Source organism: Zophobas morio, unplaced genomic scaffold (assembly GCF_036711695.1).
Source record: "Zophobas morio isolate AGI-343-1 ecotype UQ-CSIRO unplaced genomic scaffold, CSIRO_AGI_Zmor_V1 ptg000016l, whole genome shotgun sequence".
In the NCBI taxonomy this organism is placed as follows: domain Eukaryota; kingdom Metazoa; phylum Arthropoda; class Insecta; order Coleoptera; family Tenebrionidae; genus Zophobas; species Zophobas morio.
The window spans coordinates 8189670-8201644 of record NW_026972121.1 but is presented as its reverse complement, the minus strand read 5'-3'; the positions used below and the strand labels follow the sequence as shown (position 1 = coordinate 8201644).

At 34.2% G+C, this 11975-nt stretch overlaps 1 protein-coding gene across 2 annotated transcripts in view; it reads right to left on the bottom strand.

Moving 5' to 3' along the window:
* The window catches only part of LOC135129504 (uncharacterized), an 83848-nt gene that overhangs the window by 16568 nt on the left and 55305 nt on the right, over positions 1-11975 (bottom strand). The window lies entirely within an intron of this gene.

Below are 11975 nucleotides of genomic sequence, written 5' to 3'. Positions count from 1 at the left end.
TTCTATCATTAAACCCGTTCCTATCAAAGGACAACTTGATCAGGGTCGGCGGGCGCTTAAGAAATGCCAGATTGCAATTTAACACCAGGCAGCCGATACTAATGCCAAGTAATCATCATATAAGTAGACTGCTTATTACCCAATATCACCTTGAAAATTTGCATTGCGGGACAGAAGGTACACTAGCGGCTCTAAGGCAAATTTTTGGATCATATCAGCCCGTATCGTTATCAGGCAGATTATACACAGGTGTATTCTCTGCTACTGCTATAACCTGAAAAGAATTATTCAAATGATGGGAGATTAACCTGCCCATCGGCTGGAACCCAACAGACCCTTTCTCATTTCGGGTGTGGATTACATAGGTCCCATTTTACTCAGGGAAGCTGCCGGTCGCGAAAAAAAAAACAGTAAAGGCTTACATCGCCATATTTATTTGCTTCTCGACTAAGGCGGTACATAAAACTGACTGAAATTCAAGAACTTACAGTCGTTTGTAGTGTTAATAAAGGAACGATTTAGGAATAAAAGTGTTTGTAAAAGGTAATGAGATATCTTATAATGACTTGTGGTGGCTGTTTTTTTTAACAGGGGTGTTAAAATATACAAGGTTGTCACATCGAGTTTAAATATCTATCATTTTCTATCGCACTAAATGTTAGACTTCCATTTTTGTTATTCAATTATTTGAAAATTTGGAAATATTCAGACGATCGAATACATAATTTAATTCTGACAATAATAATACATTGTCAAAAGTTTTTGCTTGCTACAATATTTCTTTAAAATGTCGGAGCAAAAGCGCAATAGGACCATAAAAAAGCAGTTAGTAGCATTAGATGCCTTTATGGAAGAAAACGTTGAAATGGCTGAAAATTCAAAATTAAAAAATAACGTCTTAAATTCTCAGACCGAAAAATGGAATAAATTAAAAGCTAACTTAAACAGTTTCGATGGTCCGACAAGGTCTGTGAAAGAATCGAAGCTGGTAGAATCTTGATTATAATTTCTACAGTTAATTTCACTATTTTCTTGCGGGTAGGTTTTTGCAGATTTAAAAACAAACACGCGAAGAAGAGCCAGAATGAATAAATATGACATCCAAAAAACTGGAGGAAGCAGTGGCAAATAAAAGGAGCGTACTCTGTTGGAAGAAAGGTTGTTGAGTCTCTTGAATAAAGTAACTGTTGAAGGCATGCCAGAAATAGTGCAACAAGGAATATTACAAGAACGCGAAATGGAAGAAAATATTGAAGATGAAAATTTTGAAAAAGGTACAGATTTTAATGAAGTCATCAGAGTGGTGCAATTAACACCTCAACCCTTACCACCACCTCAGACCGAAAAAAAATCCCCAAGAAAGCAATTATGAGAAGAAAATCTGTTATAACAGAGAACAACGAGATTCGGCAACTTATATCAAGCCAAAATAATTCGGCCCAGGCCATTAATAATTTATCGCGTTCGATTATGTGTTTGTCAAAGACAAAACGTTCTCGTTATCAATAACAAAATTATAATAATTGTTAAACAAGAAAGAATGTTTATTGATAAATGTATTTATGATTAATTACTACATTTGAATATTTGAACTGTTTTTTTTTTACAAGAAAACTTCCGACGAGAACATAACCTATAAAGCCGCATGTGTTCTGGATTCATCTCCTTTAGTGAATAACGACGTCACCTTATTTTTGAAGAGGATCGAATTTCGAGATATTGTTGGGAGCATTGTGAGCCATGAAACTCAAAAATTACGTAATGAAGTCATTGGATTGCCTACTAAACTGGACATTGTTGAGATAAATAAAGAACTCATTAGAATCTTAGATGAGGATGATAGAGTTTCGACCGTTTCGCCCATACTGCCAAGATTTGAATTGGAATCAAAGACTAATCAGCCCATGGTTAGGAATAAAAAGAGCGTGTTTGATAATGATACGGATGCAATGCCCAAAAAAACGGAGAAAGTTGAAGTAGACCCAGCTGTTCCAAGAACTCCGATTTTATTCTGGTGTTCTATTTACCACCTCTCTGCTCGGTGGCTTACGTTGTTGACAGTATTTGACGTATTTCGTATTTGGTGATAAATTCAACATCAACATAATTTCGGTTCAGTAATATTTATTCTTTCTGCGAGTAATATTATTTTTTCAAAAAGGCAGCGCAAAAAATATTGTATGATACTCGTGTGAAAACTCCATATATCTAATAGTACTATATTGCTAAGAGCCCGAAAACATAATGGCAGAGCAATATATCGGACCTGTCTGTCTCTCTGTGGTACTAAACAGTACTGCGCATACACTCGTACTTGCTTGATTTGTAGTCGATAGCGTGACTGGATGCGTTTTGACATTTCGTACTTTCGCTTCTATTTTGTGTACATGCGCACAGACCCCTAGTACTCTTATAGACAGAAAACAACATCTTCTGTCTCTCTCTGTCCGTGAACACCGTTTCTATGTTACTTGTGACGATTTAGCAATATAGTAGTATTAGATATATGGAAAACTCCATTGCATTACTCACTTACATACAGCGTTCGTAATGCTATGGACCGTTTTCAACACTTGTAACATAATAGTGTATTAAAGAACGAGTTTCATAAGGCAAATATTAAGGCACGAATCCAAGTTTATAGAACGAGCGGCGAAGCCGTGAGTTATATAAATGATGAGTGCAACAATGGCTTTATGAACGAGTTATTTATACTATTCTTTCTACCGCGCACGTTTTTTCGGAAAATTTAATTGAAATTTGCGTTTTTTTAAAATCTGGGGAATTTTGTCGTGGTTGGTGATGGGTTGGTCTGAGACGAACCACGAAATATTTGAAGTTCGAATTTTCACAACAACTGTAATTCGAATCAATTCGAGTTTTTGTGAGTTAAAATTGGTTAGAATGTCTTGTGAAGAAGTTAGTGAAGTCCTTACGCCTCCCGAAATACGGGAAATTTGAATTTGACATTTGCCACTGACATTCACCTGATATTTCTCGTCATGGCTACCAATCTTACCGATCTAAATTACACCAGATCTATTTCAGAACCCCTTTCCGCTATTAGCGAACCGCTTTGACGTCATTTGGGTGCTTTAATAGTGTTCTATTAGAAAATCAAAAAACGTGCACGGTAGAAAAATAACTATTTTTAAGTTCTGTGCAATGGGAAGAAAAATATTTGAAGATGGGGACGTTAACGAATGTGTTGACTATTTCCATTCTGTCATATATTATGTTATTGAAACTTTAATACCTGTTAGATCAATTACTTACAATAACTCAGTTCCACGATGGGTTGATAAAGAAACTAAGTTACTTATTAAAAAAAAAGCAGCTCATAAGGGATACAAGAACTCTTTGTTAGGACAGGTTATAATCATTTTAGTACATTGAGAACTGAATGTAAACAGGCATTATATAAATCGCACTGTGAGAGCAATACTCACGTAAGTCAAAATTTGCCGAATTTTTAAATTTATCATTAATTTAAAAAAAAAGTAATGTAGTTTTAGTATATGTAAGTATAAACGGCTTTTAATAGCTGCGTACTGCTCCAATTAATCAAAATGTTTGTATTGCATCTCCGAAAGTTACATGTGCACTTAATGCAAGACTGCCGTATCTCAAAAATAAATAAAATCCAAGTAAGCTGTCATGAAACTTGTGATGTTTCAGTCGATGTTGATAATCTGATACTAACTTAGGTACAAATTGAATACAAAAAATACACAATGTCTTCTGATATAGTTACATCAAATGTGAATTGTGAAGTTAGTAAATTTTTGGAGATCCATTCTGTTCAAGTTTTTATTTAATTTAGGGTTGTTGTCCGCCTCTTGAACGTCTGGAGTGTATCATTAGGAGACTGAATGGTTATGGTTACGACATGTTTCGACTTTATTAATTAACATCCTCAGATTTGGTATAAAACTCGGGCATTTTAATTATTAATTTTATCAATGTATTTTCCTAAATTTTAATATCCGTGTTACTTAGCTTGTTAAACATAAGCTGAGGATGACGTTAATTAACGTTTTAGCGCGATCTGTTGAACTTCAAAATTATTTCGTGATTCAGCCACCCATAAGTAATATTCTTGATGCTTCTATAGCCACCACTTCAAGCAATACTTTGAATAGAAAAACAGCGTGTGAGACTTTAAAAGATACTAAATCGACAAGGAAAAGGAATCTGTCTCCTGTAGCTGAAATGATCAACATTCTTGTTTAAAATACAAGAAGGCAGCACGTAAAAGTAAATCTCGGACAGCAGAATATCGTCAACGTTTGAAATTAGCTTTATAATTTAATATGAAACTAGACAGCAAGGTTCTGGATGACACTGCATTCAATTTCTGTTTATCTCAATTAAGAAAACGGAATATTAAAACTAAAGGCTGCAGGTATACCACTCATGAAAAAGTGTTAGCACTCGCGTTATATAAACTGTCTGGGAGAGCTTAAACGAAATTAAGACAGTTATTTGCGCTTCCTACGCGACACAGAATTATGTCAATGTTGAACAAAGTACCCTTAAATGCAGGCTACAATAAACTACTAAGTATTTGATAATTTAAAACAAGCAGTTTCAAAATTGAGAAACCAAAACAAAATGTGTTCTGTCGTTTTCGATGAAATGTCGATAATGGCGCATATAGATTATGATAAAAGCAATGATCAGTTTTATGGTTTTCAAGACTTGGATGGAAATACGTCCAGATCTGAAAATTGCAGATCACGTTCTAGTGTCTTATCTTCGTGGGATTTTAAAAAATGGCAACAGCCCATGTTATTTAGATTCTCGTCACCAGCCACAAAATCTACTGTCTTAGTCGATATAATAAAACTGGTAGTCACTGAAGTTCAAAATTGTGGGTTAAAAGTCATAGCAATATTCTGTGATCAAGGAAAACCAAATCCAGCTCTTATAAATTTCTTATTAAAACAATCGCAACACTTTTATAAAAGCCGCAACGAAACAATAAAAACAAGAATTATAATTGGTAATGACGAAATCATTCCTCTGTATGCTGCACCTCATCTTATGAAGGGTGTTAGAAGTAATTTATTAACTAATTATTTGGTATGGGAAACTAATAATGAAATTTTGAAAGCGGAATAGAAACATATTTTAGAAGCTTATTTCATTGATCAGCCATGTGGTGAATTTCGAGCTCTGCAAAAGATCACTGACTTACATGTTATTACCAATAAAATACAAAAAATGAAACTCTGCTACGCTACTCAGGTTCTTAGCCATTCTATACCCTCAATTATCTCTTTATTAGTTAAAACTGGTATGTTTTTTCCTATATTTAATGTTAATCCGTCTAAATATATTGTGTGTTAGGTCAGCTACAAGAACATGCTCTAGGAACAGCGAAAATCGTCAATTTTTTTGATAAACTTTTCGATAGTGTTCACATCCTGGCAAGCCTCTCCGCGGAGGTGTCCTTAAAAATTCTGGTCATACAACATTTTGGAAAGAAGCGATTCAAAATTTCAAAAATATGTATTTTACTGACAAAAATGGAAAGAAAATTGTGCCGCCAACTTTGAAAAATTGGATATACACTTTGGAAGGATTTTTATAATTGTATGAAATACTGATTTATGAAGGAAGAATAATTTTTTTTTAACTAGATCTTTAAATCAAGACATAGAAAATTATTTTGGCAAAATCAGAAATTAACGAAATCAGGCTATAAATTATATTGCCAAAATGCATAATATCGAATGAAAATAGTTAGGCGCCTTTGTGTTGCTACGGATATCAATTAAACAATATTAAACGTCAACGTTGCTTTAAAGGCTGCCACACACAGAGAGGGGAGACTGCGCAGTTCAAAGTGTGCACGCTTGTCTACAGTTGTGCATCGCCATGTTAACCAAAAATGAAATTTATTTGATGACAGTGACGTGCAGTTGTATTATAGAAAAAAAAACAATAAGAAGAAAATACGTCGATCACGATGGATGAAAAAATGGCTATAAAACGCAATTATTATTCCCATGTAAATCTATTGCAAGAATTGCGGCTGGAATCTGCTGATTGGCATAACTACTTAAGAATGGATGAAGAAACATATAATGAACTATTAAATTTGGTTATCCCTTGACTTCAAAAACAAGATACAAGAATGAGATCTGCCATTTCGGTACACGAAAAATTAAATGCCACTTTACGCTTTTTGACAACCGGAAGAAGTTATGAAGACTTAAAATTTTCCACCATAATTTCGCCACAGGCGCTAGGGCAAATAATTCCTGAAACCTGTGATGCTATTTATGCTGTAATTAAAGAAGATTTCATGAAGGCGAAAGAGGCCAACATGTAACAGTAGTGGCTTGTATGCGTTCTGGTGGCCGTTTTATTCCTCCAGCATTAATATTTCCAAGGAAAAACTATAAAACTCAGTATTTTGATGGATGCCCGCCTGAAACGTTAGGATTGTGTTATGAAACTGGATATATGGTCTCAGATCTTTTCAGTAAATGGATGCATCATTTCATTAACAACGTGAAACCATCAAAAGAAGAAAAAGTTCTACTAATCGTGGATGGACACAGCAACCACAAAGCGTTAAATGCTCTTGAAAAAGCCAAGGAACACGGCCTCGTTTTGTTATGTTTACCAGCTCATTGTACACATCGGCTCCAACCGCTAGATGTCTCATTTTTTGGCCCTTTGGAAACTTTTTCAATGCAGCATGTGCCCTTTGGATGAAAAATCATGTGGGAAGAACAATAACTTTATACCAGATAAGTGGATTATTTTGTGCTGCTTATTCAAAATCTGCTACTATTGAAAATGCTTTAAGTGGTTTTCGAAGTTCGGGCATATCACCATTATATCTAGACATTTTCTCCGACCATTTGTACGCACCAAGTGAAGTTACTGACAATCAAAATTGGTATGATGAAAACACCAACACTGTGGAGGAAAATGTTGACAATAGTAATAATAATGAGAAAGTAAACAGTGAAAGGGCAGAAATTATAGAAAATGTCGTACTTGATAAACAAGAAACAGCTAGTAAAAAAAAAGAAATAGTGGCAATTAACCAGAAAACTGATAAAAGTGATAATATAAACCAAGCTAGTTCCTCATCACTCGAAAATAATTATCAAATTCACATTGGAAAAGATAGGAGTGGTGAGAGCAAGTCTAATCTCGATATTTTCATAAGAGTGTCTAAATTTACTGTCTCCTATACCTGTAATTGAGAAGACGGTTTCTGGAAAAAAAGGTAAAAAACGGCAATCACAGGGAACGACAGTTTTAACAAAAAGCCCTTATATTGCGGAACTGAAAGATAAAGAAGCGAATAAAAAGAAACAAACGTTGAGAGTGTTAGCTAGAATAATCAAACATAAACTGTTCCAACCTACGTGTGATACGAGTAGTGAAGAAAATGATCATTGGGAAGATTTCGAAGACGATGAAGATGATGCGTGTTGTCTTTATTGCAATGATAGTTACAAGAGATCTAGAGCCGGTGAGAAGTGGAAAAGGTGCATTAGCTGCAAAAAATGGTCCCATGTCGAATGCTCAGGAGTTAGTCCCAAAACGAAGCAGTTTATCTGCGAACTTTGCGAAGAATGAATAAGTTCATCGGTAGAACCTATTTTTTGTTATTTTTTTATATTTTGTATATTATTCACATTTTTAGTTTATATTTTTCTTGTATTGGAGAAAATTCATTATTCAGACAGATCACAGACCTTTAGTATATCTTTTCGGAATGACAAATCCTTCCAGTAGGTTGACGAAATTTAGGTTAATTTTGCAAGAGTACGATTTTGATGTTGTTTATATAAAAGGTAAAGATAATGTAACAGCGGATGCCTTATCAAGAATAGAAATTAGTTCTAATGAAATCAAATCAATGAGTTACCGAGTTTTTTGTACAATGAATTTATTAACAAGAGCGCAACGTAAAGCTGAAATTAAGACCTGCGAGAACAATGAATCAGTTTCATCCGAAAGGACTAATCACCCTGGCGTGGTGGAATTGATAAAACAACCTGAAGATTTTTTCGAGTTGCGTCCTATTTATAAAACCGAATTTGACAAAATACTTGCAAGTAAAACAAAAATGTCCAACACGTGTTCCATATATAAAAATCATAATTTAATTGTCGACAATGAATCAGGTATTATTTATATGAAATGGGATACTCGATCGGCGTCAGCACTAAGTGAGACGTTGAGAGTACTCAAAGATATTGTTATGAAATATAAGATTCCGGAAGTAGTAGTAATTAAAAATAAAAGAGATGCATCATCATCATTTCTGCGTGAAATAATGACTAGGGTTAACGAAGTAAGGTTCAGAGATTTAAAAATAAGCGTAATTAAAGACGTTCAAAGAATAAATGGCTTAGAAGCGAGACAAATAATAATTCTTAATGACTTTCATATATTGCCTACAGGAGGTCACGCCGGTATAAACCGAATGTATAACAATATAAGAAAGCATTTTTTTTTAACAAAATTACGTAAAGACGTTGAGGAATTCGTAAAGAAATGCGATTCTTGTCAGAGGTATAAGAATGGGAAACAGAATGTAGAACCAATGGCGATTACAACAACAGCCTATTCGGCATTCCAGAAAATCTTTTTAGATATAGTAGGACCTTTAGAGTAAGATGTTCAAAATAATCGGTACATATTAACAATACAGTGTGAATTGAGTAAATTTGTTGAAGCGTATCCAATACCAAATAAAGAAGCCGTTACCGTAGCAGAGTCATTCGTTCAAAATTTTTATTTTAAGGTATAGCATTCCACGAGAAATTGTTACAGATCAAGGTACAGAATTCTTATCCTCAAGTTTCAAAGAGGCTTATAAAGTATTAGGAATAAAACAATTGAACTCGACAGCGTATCACCACGAAACGTTAGGTGCGTTAGAAGATTCACACAAACACTTAGGTGCGTATTTGAGAATACAAGTGGTAAAACATCCAAATAGTTGGAGTTCATGGATTTCATTCTGGTGTTTTTCGTACAACAATAGCGTGCATAGCGAAACACGTTACACACCGTTTGAATTAGTATTTGGACAAACGTGTCGACTGCCATTGAATCTGCTTACTCGGACGGATCCTATGTATGGTTTCGACGATTATCCATTAGAGTTGAAATATAGACTACAGACCGCATGTAATGACGCTAGAAACAACTTGCTTTTGTCAAAAGAAAAAAGGAAAAAAATGTACGATAGTCAAATTTCAAAAATTGTAAGATCTCAAACTGGTTCGAAAATTATGTTACGAAACAATGTAGGAAATAAGAGTGAACCAGTGTATAAGGGACCATATACTGTAGTTGCAGACAAAGCACCAAATATTATAATTAATATAGGTAATAAGCTAATAAGTTAATAGAAGTACATAAGAATAGAGTTAAGAAGTATCATGAATAATGTAAGGAAAAATTTTTTTTGAAACGTGAGAACACGAAAAAAAAATTTTTCTTCCGACCGGGGGAGGTGTAATGGAATGAGTAAGTTTGAATTCTTTAGTCAGCAAATGCTTGTCCATTGCAAGGAACTAGGTCATCAATAATGTTTAAAAGTGTAAGTGATAGGTAAAACCAGTAAGTGATAAGACTGGGTTTGTAGCATAGAAATAATATTATATGGAAGTAACTTAGAGAGAGACGCGCGTTGTCAACACAGTGGGACAGAGATAGGGCTCTCTGGGTGACAAAACAATGACGCGAAACTGCATAACACTGTTGCTGGAGGTTTCTTTCGTGCTGTCACATGGTGTTTGAAGGTGTGTTTTTGCAATTACGCTTTTTCGGCTCAAGTTACCTTATTTAAATGAGTACAGTCTTCTTAAGTTGTATTAAATCGGACTATTTGTTAAACATGGTGAAATCGTATTGTGCGTATAATTGCATAGTACGTGCAAAGAAAGCAGTCCTGTTTCGTTTCATAGGTAATAATCACATATACAGACGGAGGATTTCGTAATTATAATTTAAAAATTTTGTTAGATTCCCTAAACATTCCGACTTACGGAAAAAATGGATTATTGCTACAAAAAGAGGGAATTTTATACCTCTCTATTGATTATTGTTTTATTTAATTGTGAGTGGATTTAGAAGATAAATTTTACTAGAAAATTCACACAATTTAATATGTTTAATTTAATTATGTGCACCCTGTCACTTTTATCGAAAGTTTAATTACTTTTACCCTAAAAATTTCAGATTTACCAATGAACATGCACTACAAGATTAATTAACTTAAAAGATAAACTGCTTGAAGAATATATTTCTGCTCGCTGTTGAGCCTTTCCAGATTTTAAAAATTAAATGATTTTATCAATCTATAGTAGAAGGGGCTGAGTAAGGGACTGAGTTTCTTTTGAGTGTATATCCTCAGAATTGTTAGTAGTTATTTATTATACTGTTCGTAGTTATTTTATACATATAAGAGACACGAATGGCATTTTTAGTTATATTAAGAGTCTGACTATGTATATACGTAGAATTTGTCTGCATATCATGTAGAATGCAACTCCTTCAACGTTTAGAACGGCGATATCTTGGGAATGGTGATTCTTAGGGAAAAAAGTATAAGGCTCATTTTTGTAGATAATTTTATGATCTACAATTTTTGTCTGAACTATATTTTTCATAAAACTTACTGTTTTCGAGAAAAATCCAAAAAACCAAAAATGTTGACCTTTGACCTTGAATAACTTTTTTAGCACACATGGGATCTATGGGAACTTTTGCCACTTTATTTCTACTGGTGTATCCAACGTCTCTACCAAAATTCAGCTCTGTCGGAGTTTTTGTTATTTGAAATATCTATTTTGACCGGACTATTAATAATATTTTCAAATGTGCAGAATGATTAAGGTACGGAAGAAACGTTAAAAACAAAATTAATCTTAGTCCAGTCCTTCGCGTCTCGGCCGTCCCTAGCACGAGTTTTATGAAAGGTCGGCTGTAAAGTACTTTAAACGTCAAAGCCATAAACGCCTTATATGTTTGAGTCCAGTCTAACTCCTAAATCCTTTAGCGAGGGTAGTACTAAGCACTATGCCTCCTGCTGAGCCATCATAAATCACTTGCAAGTTTTGGCTGATGCGTCTAAAAGTGTTAAGAGTGATAACAAGTTGCCCAAATGATATATTTTATTAATTGAGTTAATTAATAAACCATTTATTTTTCCCCAAAAAACGTCGCGGTGCGCCTGTTAACACACAGCTCTGTGTAAGATGAGCTAACGCTGATTCGTATAATGTAACTGAGGACCTAGAAAAGTGACTTCTTTGCTTTTATTATTTTAATTAATTTGGAGCAAATTACTGCCTATTTTAAAAAAAATTCTTCGCGGTGCGCATTAGAATATTATACATATTTTCTACTAATTGCCATCTCAAGCTGGTCTTCCAAGTTTAATAATAAGCTTAAAAAACGAATCGGTAAAATGTCCGTTTACGCCCGTATTCGGATACCCTCCGATGTAGCCTTAACATTTCGTAACAATCAGTGTACCAGACAACTAGTCTAAACTAAAACTAAAAATGACAAGAGTTATGCATACAACAAAGAGGTGAGCGAAAGAAATACACATAATTCTGGATTTTACAATACAAGGTGTTATTGAAAGGTACGTACAACAAAAATGACAGTTCTTCGCGAAGTCTAAGAAGTCTGAAAAACTTATTTTGTGTTATCAAAATTGTAAGCGGAAAATTAACCCTTATCCAACCTTTTTAGACGCCACTGAAGGATAAACAGGTAAAATTTATTTATTTTAGTAAATCCTAGCAACTGTAACAATAAAACTTTTGTCAAGACTAAATGTTGCTATAGAAACGAGAGATGATCTTTTTATCAAAGGCGTACAACGAATTTCGACATAAATTTTAATAATTTTTATCTCTCAAAGGAGAACACTTTTACCTGAACTTTTTTTAACTTTTAGCACCCATACTTCGAGG